Source organism: Ctenopharyngodon idella, chromosome 3 (assembly GCF_019924925.1).
Source record: "Ctenopharyngodon idella isolate HZGC_01 chromosome 3, HZGC01, whole genome shotgun sequence".
NCBI lineage: Eukaryota > Metazoa > Chordata > Actinopteri > Cypriniformes > Xenocyprididae > Ctenopharyngodon > Ctenopharyngodon idella.
Window position 1 is genome coordinate 3,846,964 of NC_067222.1, and position 15,761 is coordinate 3,862,724.

Here is a 15,761-nt window from a genome sequence, read left to right on the forward strand (position 1 = left end):
GTAATACTGGTACAGATTTTCAAGACTGAAATTCAAGAGGTGCTTTTCAAGGGTACAGGTGAATAAAGGAAAAGTTGCTCATTAACATGCTTATTACTAGCATATTGTCTTTTTATTAGTATTTATAAATCACATATTAATACCTCATTCTGCATGATCATATTCACCCCTTAATCCTACCCCACTTACTAACTATTAATAAGCAGTGATAATTAGGAGTTTATATGGGGCAAAAGTTTGGGGTTGGGGTGTTAGTAGGGCTTTGTATCATCAACATGGTCACAATACGATATGTATCACAATACAGAGGCCGCAATATGATATATATCATGATATGGGTCTGCGCTAAATTTCACCTCAGCAGAACAGTTGTTTATTAAACACTGCATATTTTGAGGCCATTGCTAACAGAGAAGGCAGTTGCTCTGTGCATTATGTAGGGCCTCTTTAGCACTGAATAACAATACTCCCTGCCAGGTACAATATCCTGATTGTTTTCTTCTGTTTTTTTTTTTTCTTTTTCTTTCTTGTTCTTCTGTATGCGGTCTTCGTTTGGGGTGTACACTCAGGCCTTTGGGGTCTCCAGAGACCCCAGGCAACAAAATGTAATTTTGTAACAAAAGTTTTTTTTTTTTTTTTTTTTTTTTAAACAAATGTCATTTTACTCTGTTATTAATGTTTTTCCTCCACATTTGTGCAGTTTTTGGAGGATTTATGATATCTTTTAAATTTATATAAATTATTATTTTTTTAATAATAATAATAATAATACGTTTATTTTATATAGTGCCTTTCTACAAACTCAAGGTCGCTGTACAATATTATAACACAAATGACAACAGACAGGTAAACAATACAAAAACATCAAAGGCATAACACATAACATCATACAATCAGAAGTCAGAGAAGCAAGAAACAAAAAGATAAGTTTTAAGGTGGGTTTTGAAATCATGTATTGATGATAGGTCTCGAATGTGCTTCGGAATGGAGTTCCAGAGTGAGGGCGCAGAGATGTAAAATGCCTGACCACCAAATGATGCGAGTTTGTGATGTGGGATCAACAACTGACCAGTATCAGAAGATCTTAATGTGCGCATAGGAGAGTAGGTTTGAATGAGATCAGAAATATACTGGGGGGCAAGACCATGAAGTGCTTTGAATGTGATGAGGAGTATTTTGTATTGAATTCGGAAACGAACAGGTAGCCAATGGAGTCTGTGTAGAATAGGAGTAATGTGAGAAGATTTCTTTGAATAAGTGAGAACCCTAGCTGCAGAGTTTTGAATGTATTGGAACTTATTAATTGTTGTGTTTGGTAAACCATAGAAAAGAGAATTACAATAGTCGAGTCTGGAAGTAATGAAGGCATGAACCAGTGTCTCAGCATCATTGGTATGTAAGAAGGGACGTAAACGTGCAGTATTATGGAGGTGAAAGAAGGCAGACTTAGTGAGTGAAGAGATGTGTGGAAGGAAACCCAGGTTTTTAACGGAGCTGGAAGGTTGAACCAAGACTCCTGCAATGTTAACACTGTCAAGACAGAAACGAGATACAGATTTCGGTGAACCAACAATTAGTAGATCTGTTTTATCTGTGTTGAATTTGAGAAAGTTACTGATCATCCAGGTATTAATATCATGAATACAAGCAGATATGGAGTTGATGAGAGAAGGAGAATTGTGTTGAAAAATAATATAGATTTGAGTGTCATCTGCATGGAAGTTGAAGCTATGATGACGGATAATGTTACCTAATGGGAGCATGTAGATGATGAACAGTAAAGGTCCAAGAACAGAACCCTGGGGAACACCGTGAGAAACAGGGGCAGTAGTGGACTTGGCTTGGTGAATAGAGATGTAATGCTGACGTTCAGACAGGTAAGAAATGAACCAGGATAGAGCAGTACCAGAAATACCAAGAGCAGAGAGTCATGAAATGAGAATACTATGAGTGATTGTGTTAAAAGCATGAGGAAAGATCTAACAGAATTAAAATGCTAATGGAGCCTGAGTCAGTAGCCATAAGGAGGTCACTGACAACCTTGAGAAGTGCTGTCTCAGTGCGAAAGCCGGATTGGAAACATTCGTAGAGGTTGTGAGATGACAAATAACATTGAAGTTGAGCAGCAACAACTTTTTTAAGCAGCTTTGAAAGAAATGGAAGGTTCGAGATTGATCTGTAATTGACCATGTCAGAAGGATCGAGACCAGGTTTTTTTAAGACAGGTGTGACAGCTGCAGTTCTTAATTCCAGAGGAACAACACCAGTACTGAGTAGTTGAGAAATGAGAAGTGAAATAAGCAGTGAGATGACAGGTGCACAGTTTTTAAGTAAAGCAGTAGGAGCAGGGTCAAGACGACAGAAAGATGCATTTGATTTCTTGATTAGCTCAGAGAGATATAAGCAGGGGTTGGAGGGTTAAAGTCAGTAAGAGTACCAGGTACAAAATCAGAGGGGAAGTCATGCAAGGGGTGAGAGATCATATATGCAATTTATTTTATTTTGAAAGAAGTGTAAGAATGACTCACGGAGGTCCGCTGTATTACTCATAACAGGTGCAGGTGGGTTGGTGAGTTTATTGACCACAGAAAACAGTGTTTTGGGACGAGAGGATGCATTAGCAATAAGGGTAGAGTAGTAGCTGGAGCGTGCAGTATTTAGAGTGGATTTGTATGACTGTATGTGTTCCTTGAAGGCAATAAGATACACATTCAAACTGGTTTTCCTGTGAAGGCGTTCAAGGCGGTGACCGGTAGTTTTCAGTTTGCGAAGTGCAGGAGTAAACCAGGGAGATGTATGCGTAGAGGGTACAAGTCTACATTTAAGAGGAGCGTGTATGTCAAGGGCATTAGAAATGGAGGCATTATATTTGGCAAGGATTTCAGGGGCGCTAGTGTGTACAGTAATATTGGACAGATGTGTTTGTACAGATTCAGAAAACAGTAATGGATTGATAGAATTGAGGTTACGGTAGGTTATGGTGGTTTTCACCCTAAGGCGGGGAAAAAGCATTACACAGTTTAGTTCAATGAAGAGGTGATCAGAAAGTCCAAAATGAGAGCCAAGCATGGAAACATTATGTAAACAAACAGACCAAATCCAGTGTATGACCTTTTGAGTGTGTAGGAAAATCAACATGCTGTACGGGATTGAAACATTCAAACACTGATATGAGTTCACGGGAATCTGCACAGTCACTATCAATATGTATGAAATATGTTGAAATCACCAAGTAATATAACTGAAGGAAACCTGGCACAGGAAAAGGTTAACAGTTCATGCAGTTCTCTGAAAAAATTAGACATTGATTTGGGTGGACGATACAGGAGAATTACAAGCAATGGAGAAGTACCAGATATTTTGAGAACTAGATATTCAAAAGTTAATGTCACATGAAGATCAATTGTGTTAAGTGGGATATTGCTACGGTAGACAGCAGCCAGACCACCACCTCTAGATGTTAAACGAGGTTTGGCCAGGTAGCTGTATCCAGAAAAATTACTTTTTTTTGTCAAAGTTTAGCATTTTTTGTACTGAAAAAAAAAAAAAAGTTGTTCAGTAATGTCACATTATGATTAGAATCAAACCTGAACAAAGTGTTACAAAGAGAAAAGTTGGAGTCTTTAGAGTTTATTTCAGTCATCTGTTTTTCATATAATTCTACAAATTTAATCTACACTTCACTTACTGTAACTGTAATGGAACAAAAATTAACAGAAATGAACAGTTACATTACATATTGAGTACAAATACATGGCATGAACATCAAAATGCGATGAACTAAACAGCAATAACAAATGAGCAAATGGATTCTCTGTGTGTGTGTGTGTGTGTGTGTGTGTGTGTGTGTGTGCGCATGATCATTTTGCATTGTGGATGTTTTTTCATTGTTGGAAGTGTGCCACTTCATTTCTGTCTATGTGTGTTCTGCATTGTTTCTGATTTTGAGGATGAATTTTGTCCATTTTCTAAGTGGGGTCTCCAGAGACTCCGAAGGCCCTGAGTGTGACTTTTTTTTTTTTTTTTCAAACAGATATCATTCCATTTTTTTTAGATAAGACCTTTATTCCTCGTCTGGTATCGTTTAAAGCCTTTGAAGCTGCACTGAAACTGTAATTTTGACCTTCAACAGTTTGGAGTTGAAGTCCATTATATGGAGAAAAATCCTGGAATGTTTTCATCAAAAACCTTCATTTCTTTTCAACTGAAGAGAGAAAGACACGAACATCCTGGATGACATTGGGGTGAGTACGAATTTTTTTTTTTTTTGAAAGTGAACTACCCTTTAAATCCACGCCAACGCTCATATTTATAAAAACGGTCTTTGACGTGGAAAAGTGCTTACGTCAGGGTCTAAGCAGATGTACACACTTTTCCTTGTCAGATTACTGCAGGTTTTTGGAAATCTAAGCTATTCTTGCTGCTCACCATTCTAAATGAAAGGATTTGGATGATGACTGGTGATCTTTTATATGTAAATGACATTAATTATGTGTCGTTTACAACGCAGAGAACTGAAACCATTCAGCTGAGAGCAAGTTCAAGATAGACTTCACATCTGAAAGAGAGGTGCACACTCGTTTTCTGTGTGTACGTTCATTCTATGAATCACACGCACAAACATCTGAGTAATGATCGTAAGATCAAATTTAGGATGGTTTCTGCGCAACATTTTATAAATGAGGCCCCTGATCTATTGCTTTGTCAAACAAAGAGGCAGTGCAACAGCAGAAGACGGCCATGTAGCACACCCATCCATCCATCCATTTTCTAAACCACATGTCCTCTGAAGGTAAACACCCTAGATGGATGGCCAGACCACCACAGAGTTAACACAAACTCACACTTTCACTTTCACACCTACGGTCAATTTAGTTTCTCCAGCTGACCTGTACTGCATGGATTGTAAGGGAACCAGCACATGCTTACATAAATAATATGATTAATAATAACAACAACAACATATATAAAAATTGCTTTGTAGTTGTGGATAAAAGTGTATACATAATGAACCATGCAAATAAAATTATATTATCCAGAGGGGTACCTCAGCTGAAGTGGGCAAAATTAACCAGTGGCTCTACCCCCTTTGCACATCCCTGTTCTTGTCTTGTATCACTCAGTTTCCCCAAAGTCATGTGATTTTTACAAAGCCATTGTAAAAACGTCCCAACGTAAGTTGTATTTCCTTCCGCAGCAACTGTTGCCCTCTGACCGGTCCTACAGAGCACTGAGCACAAGAACAGCCAGGCTTTAGAACGGCTTTTCCCCTCAGGCCATATTCTGCCTGAACAATACATATCTCAGGACTGTACATCTGTACATAACACTCTTCATTTGTAAATAGCACATTTGCACATTCATAATTCTGTCTATTAATATTTTGTTCTCTATATTTTTATTACCATATATAGTTATTATTATTATTATTATTATTATTTTAACTTATTGTCTATTATCTTTATTATTAGTGTTATATTTCATTTTATTACCTTAAAGGTGCCCTAGAATGCTTTTTCACAAGATGTAATATAAGTCTAAGGTGTCCCCTGAATGTGTCTGTGAAGTTTCAGCTTAAAATACCTCATAGAATTTTTTTTATTCAGTTTTTTAGCTCCCTATTTTGGGGCATCATTATAAATGCGCCGATTCAGCGCGCATCCCCTTTAAATGCTCGCGTTCCCCGCCCCCAAGCTCGCAACTCTATAATACATTGTATAAACAAAGTTCACACAGCTAATATAACCCTCAAAATGGATCTTTACAAAGTGTTCGTCATGCAGCCTATCGGATCAAGAAGTATGGTATTTATTTGGATGTTTACATTTGATTCTGAATGAGTTTGAGGCTATGCTCCGTGGCTAACGGGCTAAAGCTAACATTACACACTGTTGCAGAGATTTATAAAGAATGAAGTTATGTTTATGAATTATACAGAATGCAAGTGTTTAATAATGAAAATAACTACATGGCTCTTGTCTCCGTGAATACAGTAATAAGCGATGGTAACTTTAACCACATTTAACAGTACATTAGCAACATGCTAACGAAACATTTAGAAAGACAATTTACAACTAGATGAAAAAAGTTTGTCGCGACAAACTTTAAGTTGGTTTGAAAAAGCCGGTCCAGAAAGATTGAAGCAGTTGTACAAGTTTTAAAAGTTTTCAGTTTGAGAGTTTTTAGTTTGAAAGTTTCAGTTTTAGTTTAGTAGTTTTGTTAGATGAGTTTATGAGTTTCAATGAGTTTAGATAGATTAACATGATTTAGCATGTTGCTAGCATGATTTAGCACATTGCTATCATGTTCCTAGCATGATTTAACACATTGCTAACATCATTTAGCATATTGCTAGCATGATTTAACATGTTGCTAGCATGATTTAGCATGTTTGTTAGCATGTTGCTACCATGATTTAACACATTGTTAGCATGTTGCTAGCATGATTTAACACATTGTTAGCATGTTACTAGCATGGTTTAACACATTGCTAGCATGTTGCTAGTATGATTTAACATGTTGCTAGCATGATTTAACACATTGCGAGCATGATTTAACACATTGCTAGCATGATTTAGCATTTTGCTAGCATGGTTTAGCATGTTGGTAACATGCTTTAGCATTTGCTACCATTAATTAGCATGTTGCTAACATGATTCAACACATTGCTAGCATGTTGCTAGCATGATTTAGCATGTTGTTAGCATGATTTAACATGTTGCTAGCATGTTGCTAACATGATTAAGCATGTTTGTTAGCATGTTGCTACCATGATTTAGCATGTTGCTAGCATGATTTAACACATTGTTAGCATGTTACTAGCATGGTTTAACACATTGCTAGCATGTTGCTAGTATGATTTAGCATGTTGCTAGCATGATTTAACACATTGCGAGCATGATTTAGCATTTGGCTAACATGATTTTGCATTTGCTAGAATGTTGCTAGCATGATTTAACATGTTACTAGCATGATTTAACACATTGTTAGCATGTTGCTAGCATGAATTAGCATGTTGTTAGCATGTTGCTAGCATGATTTAACACATTGTTAGAATTTTACTAACATGATTTAACACATTGCTAGCATGTTGCTAGTATAATTTAGCATGTTGCTAGCATGATTTAGCATGTTACTAGCATGATTTAACACATTGTTAACATGTTGCTAGCATGACTTAGCATGTTGTTAGCATGTTGCTAGCATGATTTAACACATTGTTAGAATTTTGCTAACATGATTTAACACATTGCTAGCATGTTGCTAGTATGATTTAGCATGTTGCTAGCATGATTTAGCATGTTACTAGCATGATTTAACACATTGTTAACATGTTGCTAGCATGACTTAGCATGTTGTTAGCATGTTGCTAGCATGATTTAACACATTGTTAGAATTTTACTAAGATGATTTAACACATTGCTAGCATGTTGCTAGTATGATTTAGCATGTTGCTAGCATTATTTAGCATGTTACTAGCATGATTTAACACATTGTTAGCATTTTGCTAGCATGACTTAACATGTTGTTAACATTTTGCTAGCATAATTTAACACATTGTTAGCATGCTACTAGCATGATTTAACACTTTGCTAGCATGTTGCTATCATGATTTAGCATGATTTACCATGTTTGCTAACATTATTTAGCAAGTTCCTAGCATGTTTTAAGCATGACTTAGATAGATAGATAGATAGATATTAGTTAGATAGTTAGTTAGATAGTTATTAGTTAGATAGATAGATATTAGTTAGATAGTTATTAGATAGGTAGATAAATAGAAAGACAATTTACAAATATCACTAAAAATATCATGATATCATGTCAGTTATTATTGCTCCGTCTGCCATTTTTCACTATTGTCCTTGCTTGCTTAACGTTACCTGCATAAAGTCTGTTGATTCAGCTGTGCTGCTCCAGACGTTAATACTGGCTTGTCAAATGCCTTGAACATGGGCTGGCATATGCAAATATTGGGGGCGTACATATTAATGATCCTGACTGTTGCGTAACAGTCTGTTATGTTGAGATTCGCCTGTTCTTCGGAGTCTTTTATACAAATGAGATTTACATAAGAAGGAGGAAACAATGGTGTTTGAGACTCACTGTATGTCATTTCCATGTACTGAACTCTTGTTATTCAACTATGCCAAGGTAAATTCAATTTTCAATTCTATGGCACCTTTAAGGTTTTTTTGATGAAAACATAGACACACAGCAGCTCATTCACCTTTCCATTGAGACTGGAAACTTCTGCAGAACAAACACACCATTTATCATCAAGAACTCAATCAATCATCAATCAATCATCAATCAATCAATCAATGATCTGAAATCAGACCTTCAGAAAGCAGACGTCATTGTCTTTCATCATCTCCTCCATGTCTTTGATTGTGTGTGAAAGAGCTGAGATGTGTCTGTTCATCTCCTCCAGCTTCTCCTTCATCATCTGCTTCTTCTGCTCCTCTTCCTCCCTCAGTGCAGTGATTGTAGCTTCTTCTTCATCTCTGAGAAACTGATGAAGCTTCTCAAACTGCTGTTTAATCTGAAGCTCTGTGTGCTCAGCTTCACTCTTAAAAATAAAGGTTCTTTTTTGGCATCGATGGTTCCATGCAGAAACTTTAACATCCATGGAACCTTTCCATTGGACAAAAGGTTCTTTAGATTACATAAATGCTCTTCACACTGGTTCTTTAAAGAACTGTTAAGTAATGGTTCTATGGGGAACCAAAAATGGTTCTTCTATGGCATCATTTCAAAAACCCTCTTTTGGAACCTTTATTTTTAAGTGTGTTGAGACTGAAATCAAATCACATTCACTTCCGTCATCTGAATTGTCTTATTCTGGAGACACAAATATCTAAATCTCATCAGCCTCTCTTTTTAAAAAAGCAGTTTTAAATAGATTTTTAATAAGATACAATAATATGCAATATCATTTGAAAGCACATCTACTGAACTTTTAAGAAACGTCAGTCAATTGAGTATTTCTATGACAAAAACTACATGGCAAATGTATGAATGAAAGTGCATATTTTTTATACAGCATTAAACAGAACATAGAGATTTGGCGGTAATGCTTAAGAAATTGTGTCTTTTTGTTAAGACTAAAAATAATGAGGTTCAAGATTAAAAACCTGCTAAAAGTTATTAAAATGTAAAATATTTTCATCTGTTTAACAACATAAACTTAATAGACAACATAAACAATAGTCAGATATGAGTTCTCTTTTATTTTATTTTTTTTGCACTTTTTCTGCACAGGGGTTGATTTGTAGTTTGTATCACCAAAATATTTGTTTTCATATTTCCCATTCATTTCCTATCAGTCATTTTTGACCGCTAAGGAGCCAGGTGTGACTATTTTTTTCCCGATCCTTCATGTCCATGATGTTTTGTGTTCACATAGCTAATGTGACAAAAGTCACCAAATGTCATCCCATTCCGATGAAGCAAACAAATGTAACATTTCAAAACGTAAATTTTTTTTGGTCATTTTTGACCAAAGAGGACCAGAAGGTTTGATTGTACTGTTGATTGGTAAATGCGCTCTAGGGGGAGTTGTATTATGTGGAGGGGAAGAGAAAGTAAAAAGACATGCGTTACCTAAATGTAATCTCTCTTGAGTTATGTGACTACACTACAGCATTCTTCAAAATATCTTCTTCTGTGCCAAATGACTACTTCAGGTTTTGGAGAGTTTTTTTTCCGAGTGTGTCGTCAAAAGAGAGCAGAATTCCTTGTATAGGCACTTCTTCCTGATAAGTGCACACACACATCACACAGAGCAAGAGCTAGTGTCGCCCATCAACACGTTTCGCTTGGGATACGGAAGCCGAGAGATTTTTCAGCAATGGCTGTGTCCCAATTCAGGCGCTGCACCCTTTGAGGGCTGCATACATCATTGGTCTCATTTAAGAAAAATAACCATTAGATTGCAACATAAGAAAGAAATTACAGTATTTTACACCTCACAATGAATATCAGTCAATTTTATTATGGTTACTTTTCTTGAATATGACATCCTTGATGAAGTATTCAGCCTTCAAATGCGACCTCCGAAGGACGCAGCCTCCGAATGAGACGGAGCTCCTGTCACCAAAGGAGTGTGTTTTTGGTTGTGAGGGAAATATTACCTTTTTCAGCTTCCCAAAGAACACAGCATTAAGGGAACAGTGGATGAAGTTTGTTTTTCCGAGGCAGCAACGGAGTTGCACACATATGTTTGTTTGTTCCTGGGATTTCAGGGTGATGAATACTTTGTAAACAAGTCCCAGTTCAGCGCTGGATTTGCAGATCGCGGGTGGTGAGTAAAGCTGCATCAGATGTCTGTGTTTTGTTGGCAATCGGCGCATAAGTGCATATAATGTAAACAACACACACTTTTTCTTCCCCATTGTATTAATAATGATGTTGCAGCTAGCAGACATCGCAGAATCTGCGCCCTCGTGACTCTTTAGCTCTGCCCACGGCACTGACGGCAGACACGCCTCCAGGATCTCGCTTTTCGAATTATGGCAGAATTTAATAGCAGTAAATGTACTTTCATGGCATCCTAGCTCAAAATCAGTGCCTTACTCTCAAGTACATTTCTATGCGACAAAAATGCAATATTAACTGTATTTGCAATAATTTCAATAATGTATAATTTTTGTTTCTGTCCTATTTCATTTTTTAATTTACCACAGCAAAACATTCACAGGTGAACCTGTGGGCTGGATGGGTTAGATTTGTCTGCTAACAGTCTTCAATCAGCCTGAGAGTTAGACTGAGAAAGCCAGCAGAAGAAGGCAGGAGACAAAGAGATGGTAAAAATGAGCAAAGTTTATTGAATAATCTTATTTGCATATGTTTCAATGTTCAGACATTGTCTGAGTGTTTCTTTGCTCAGACTTTGTCTGACTAGTACAAATCCAACAAGTGTTATTATAACCAAGCAACAACAATGGAAAATTACTGCTTCACAACACCGTTCTGTGATTTTAAAAATATTGAAATAGAAACATTCCCTTATCACTTATTCATGAAGACAAAATCCCTTTTTGCACACAATTTTAAGATTAAATGGCAACAGCAAACATTGCAAGAGCAAGAAAATAAGTAATATAAAAACTAAAAATATAAACTGACAAAACTTAATAATAAAATGATTAAATTATGTAAAAGAAATACGAAATGATTAAATGATATAAAATCATATATAAAAAAATGATGAAAATATGAATAATAAATGATAAAATAAGTCAAATGACAATTACGTAAATGACTGATTATAAGTGATTAAAAAGTTAAATCATATGAACAAAAAAATAAAATAAAAAGACAACACAGAATTATTGAGTTATTGAGAATTCTTAGATCCGTCAAAAGTATTTATCCAAACTCTGAATAGCATCTTGTTTTTTGTGATTTCTCCATTCAGCTAGAATCTCACCACAACCCTGGAATGTTTTTTTTATAATACTGTTCCAGATCTTTCTGGAATCTGCACACAAACCACTTCCAGTAGGGTGGTTCAGAGAGATCAGGTGTGATGCTCCACTGTGCATAAACTCCTCCTGCTCTTCTGTATTCTTTATATGGAAACCACTTATATGATACAAGAAAGCTTTTACTACTTAATACTAAATTTGTACAAAAATCAGAAGAGAGATACTCTGTTTTATAGTAACAGCCTCCATCAATTCCTTCCACTCTATGGAAAGGAACGCTGTGATCTCCATGATGGTTTTCTATGGTGTTGGTGCAGATGGCTTCAGAGAACGGACACAGAACCCAACAGCACTGACAGAAGTGATCTATCAGAAGCTTATCTGGTCTCTCTTTGAGGTCCAGTTTTTCATCAAATGTCTTTCTGTTAACTCTGCTAATATCAGACATTATAGCTGGAAGTTCTTGTCTTATCACATATTCTAGGAGGTTGAAATCATCAACATCATCAAGTTTCACTCCACTGAGGTCTTTTTCAGAGAAGATCAGCACATCTGAGAGCTGCTGTGTGAAACTCTTCAACCACAAACCAACATCTCCTCTGTTCACTTGAACATGTTCAGTAGATTCATGTGCTGCTTTCATGATCTTCTGCTGCAGGAGTTTAAGGTTCTCTTTTATCTTGGGTAAAACACTGACACTGAACTTATCAGTGATGAAACCCTTGAAGTGATCTCTGGGATTTTCAATGTAATTCATGAATTTGTCAAAATCTTCCTGTTCTGCCAGTGTCTTCAGGATGTGTTTCTCAGTATTAGATCTGTTTCCTTTAAGTGATTCACAGTTTGTTCTCATTTCATCTGTCAGATCTCTGGCAGTCTTCTTGTAGACACTCTGCTCAATGGGTTCTTTAAGTTTCTGACAGATGATCTCACCAAAAATGACAGTTGATATTGCGCCATGACAGTATTTCTGGAAAATACTATAGTACTCTCCTCTTTTTTTCTCAACATATATTACAGGATCATTGGCTTCCTTGAAGAGTCTGTGTTGGTCAGTGATCATCTTGTTTGCTCTCTTACAGATGGAAAGAACCAAATCCATGAAGAATTCATTCTTGAACTCATATTTCACTGATTTTTCCTCATGTTGCATTACATTTGCCTTGATATAATCTGTGAGTTGTTGAATGTAGCTGATGTTGTAGCCCATCTTTGAGATGTTAAATGACTGAATCTCTTTGGCTGTGTGGTGATCAACATCTGTGACAAATGATATTATTTGAGCTTCATCCTCTTTAGATAGAAAACCGTAACCAAACATTGCTTTATCCTTCTCTGTAACTCTTGATTTTTTTTGTCCTTACATAACCTGAATAACTGGACACAGAGAAAATATCTCTGCTCTCCCTCCAGTGGTCGACAGAAACACTTCCATAGGCATCACTGATGATCTCTCTCACATCTCTCATTATGTCAATATCTTTGATTGGAGGACTGTCTCTGATGATCTTCTTCACACTCTGTTTCCAAAACAAATCAAACTCTTTCTTCATTGTTTCTCCATCGTTTGCTTTGTGTTTGAGTTTTAAGGCGAGTTCTTTGCTCTTTTCAAAGAGAGTGTTTTCATGATTTGTCCTCTGAGCATCAATCTTTTTCTTCAGGTGTTGATGCTGAAGAATCTCATTTAATTTCCTCTTGGTTTCTCTCACAATGTTTCCCTGAAGCTCTTTGATTTTGATTTCAAATGATGTTTTCCACTGAATCAGTATATCCGCATCTTTGTCTTTCTCAAAGAATTCTGACATTGATTTCCTCACTTCTTCACTTGTCTTCTTCAGTTCTCTTTGAAGATCAGTTTCCTCTATCTCATGGATTGCTTCATTTTCTATTTTGTTGTGTAGTTTGTTCTCAGTTTCCACCATTGCACTGCGAAGACTCCGGGACCACTTGCTGTATTTGGCCTCCAGTCTCCTGTACGCTGAAATCTCCAGAGAATTTCTGAAGCTGAAGACAAATCGTTCATTCAGTAAAGCTTCCCAGAGATCTTTAATACGATCTTTCAAGTCTATCAGCATCCTCTCATGTGATTTTGAGGCATGAGACATAATACTTTCCTTTAGTTCTTGTACATTCTTGCAGTAGTTTGGGTTTGGTGGTGCCATGGGTGGGCTGCCCTCCCAGAACTGAGCAAAATACTTCACATCTTTCTGAACATCAAATCTAATGACATCACTGAAACATTCTGCATCACAGTCTTCCTCTTCTGCAGCAAGTTTTGTTATTTCATCCAGTGTCTTCTGAAGTCGTCTCCTTCCCTCCATGTTTTTCTCTCCAGCTGTGACGTCTGAAATGTTCTGATGCACAAACACACAGCTGGGATTCAGTCTGACCTTCTTCATCCTCATGAAGGCCTGAACAACAGTCTGAAGAATGTCCTGCATCTCAGATGGGTTTTCTCCATAAAGGTTGATCAAGGTTAGATTTCCAAGACCAACAACAAATGTGGCCAGTTCATTGTCCTGATGTCTTGTTGATCTTCCAGACAGTTCTAGAGCATGAAGGCCCTCAGTATCAACAACCAGAATATAGTCAAAGTTCAACTGTGTTTTCATCTCATCTGACACTTTGACCAGCTGCATGAAAGCTCCTCTGGTTGTCCTGCCAGCACTGACGGCAAACTGGAGTCCAAACATGGCATTCAGCATGGTGGATTTCCCAGAGTTCTGAATCCCTAAAACTGACAGCACAAAGACTCTCTTGTCTCCCAGTTTCTGGATGAGCTGATCTATAACAGCAGAGATCCAGATCAGAGGAACATGAGCAGCATCTCCATCCATCAGCTCCAGTGGAAATCCAGAGATAATCATCTCTGCTGCAAGACTCGGGAGAGAAGAGAAGTGAAACTGCAGGTCTTTCTTGTCCTTCTTCACAGATGAACATGATTCATAGATCTGCCTCATGATGTGCTCCAAACCAAAGTTTGCAGCTTGAAGCTCTTCAGATATTCTCTCAAGTTCAGTTTGTTTAGCTTTATGTTGTTCAGATTTATTACTGTTGTCTTTCAGTTTCAAGACTGCTGACCATGTTTTATCATATTTCTGATGTAGAGCAGAAAGGTCAGCTGATGTATGTTCATCCAAGAGGATTCTGAGCCATTTGAGAAAAAAAGTTTGTTCTAGATTAAAAAAGTTAATTGTTTTATTAAAACATGTCATAAACTCCCCGATTTCAGAGTCATGCTGTTGTTCACGGATTTGCTTCATTTCTGTTTTTTTCACACTTGTTTCCTTTTCTATATTTTCTCCTTGAGGTCGATGTAGTTCTTTGTTCTTCTGACTCCACTGATGCCACAGTTTTCCCTGACGAGGAAGAAATGATTCTTTGATTTCTGTCAGATCTTTCTTCTCCAGTAAACTCATCATCTGCTGTGCTGCTTCTCTTCCTCTCCTGCAGTCTTCATCATTTTCCTCATCTACTCTGATGTCTGAGTGTTTGGACACATCTTCAAGTCTGAAAGTGGAAGGTGATTCTGAGAGACAATCTTTTATAGTTCTTCTGAGTTCTTCAGATACATCTGACTGATTTCTGTTTTTCAGACCAATCTTGAATTTCCCTTTCTTCATCTTCATTACAGTAGATTCCTCCTCCGTAAATAGACAAATAAGTGGCTTTGTGATTCTGAACAGGTTCTGGATCTTTTCTGCACTTCTGTCATTCATGTCCAGTTGTGGTAGAAGAACAACATTGACTGAGGCCATTTCAGTGAGGATCTCCAGCTGTTTCTCATGGTTTCCTGCATCACCGTGTAGATTACAGAACGCAACACAGTCAGTGAATTTATCCGTGTTACAACCAATGAAGCACAGACATAGAGCACACTCATTATACAGAATAATGAATATTAATATATGAGCATGGAGAAAATGACAAACTCCCAAGCACAAGGGAGAAATGCGAAAGCATATTTAATAAGGCTAATAATAGGCTACCTTGATTATGTTTACGGGCACTGCAGTCTCAAAATCAGTCTTTTGTCTATTAGAATAATCGTGTCGTCGTGTTCAGATAGGCTACACCACTGTATCAGTGTCCAGTTTGCACATATAATTCATTTGAAGAAGACTTGATGAAATATGTGTGCATACACTGTGCTGGTTAATGTTTGGTGCAGGAGAGTGTGTGAAATATGTCTATAAAAACTTTAAACACGGATACTTTATTCTGTATATGATCTATAATCCACGTGGCTAGTGTTGTTAAACAACGCGGAGCTCCGCGCTGAAGCCGATCATATGCGCGCTCCGCCTGTATATCATAACAATCGTATTT

General features: G+C 37.1%; 1 protein-coding gene across 1 annotated transcript in view; it reads right to left on the reverse strand.

Moving 5' to 3' along the window:
* LOC127509341 (nuclear factor 7, brain-like) overlaps window positions 1-15,761 on the reverse strand; it is a 101,915-nt gene that overhangs the window by 47,760 nt on the left and 38,394 nt on the right. The window lies entirely within an intron of this gene.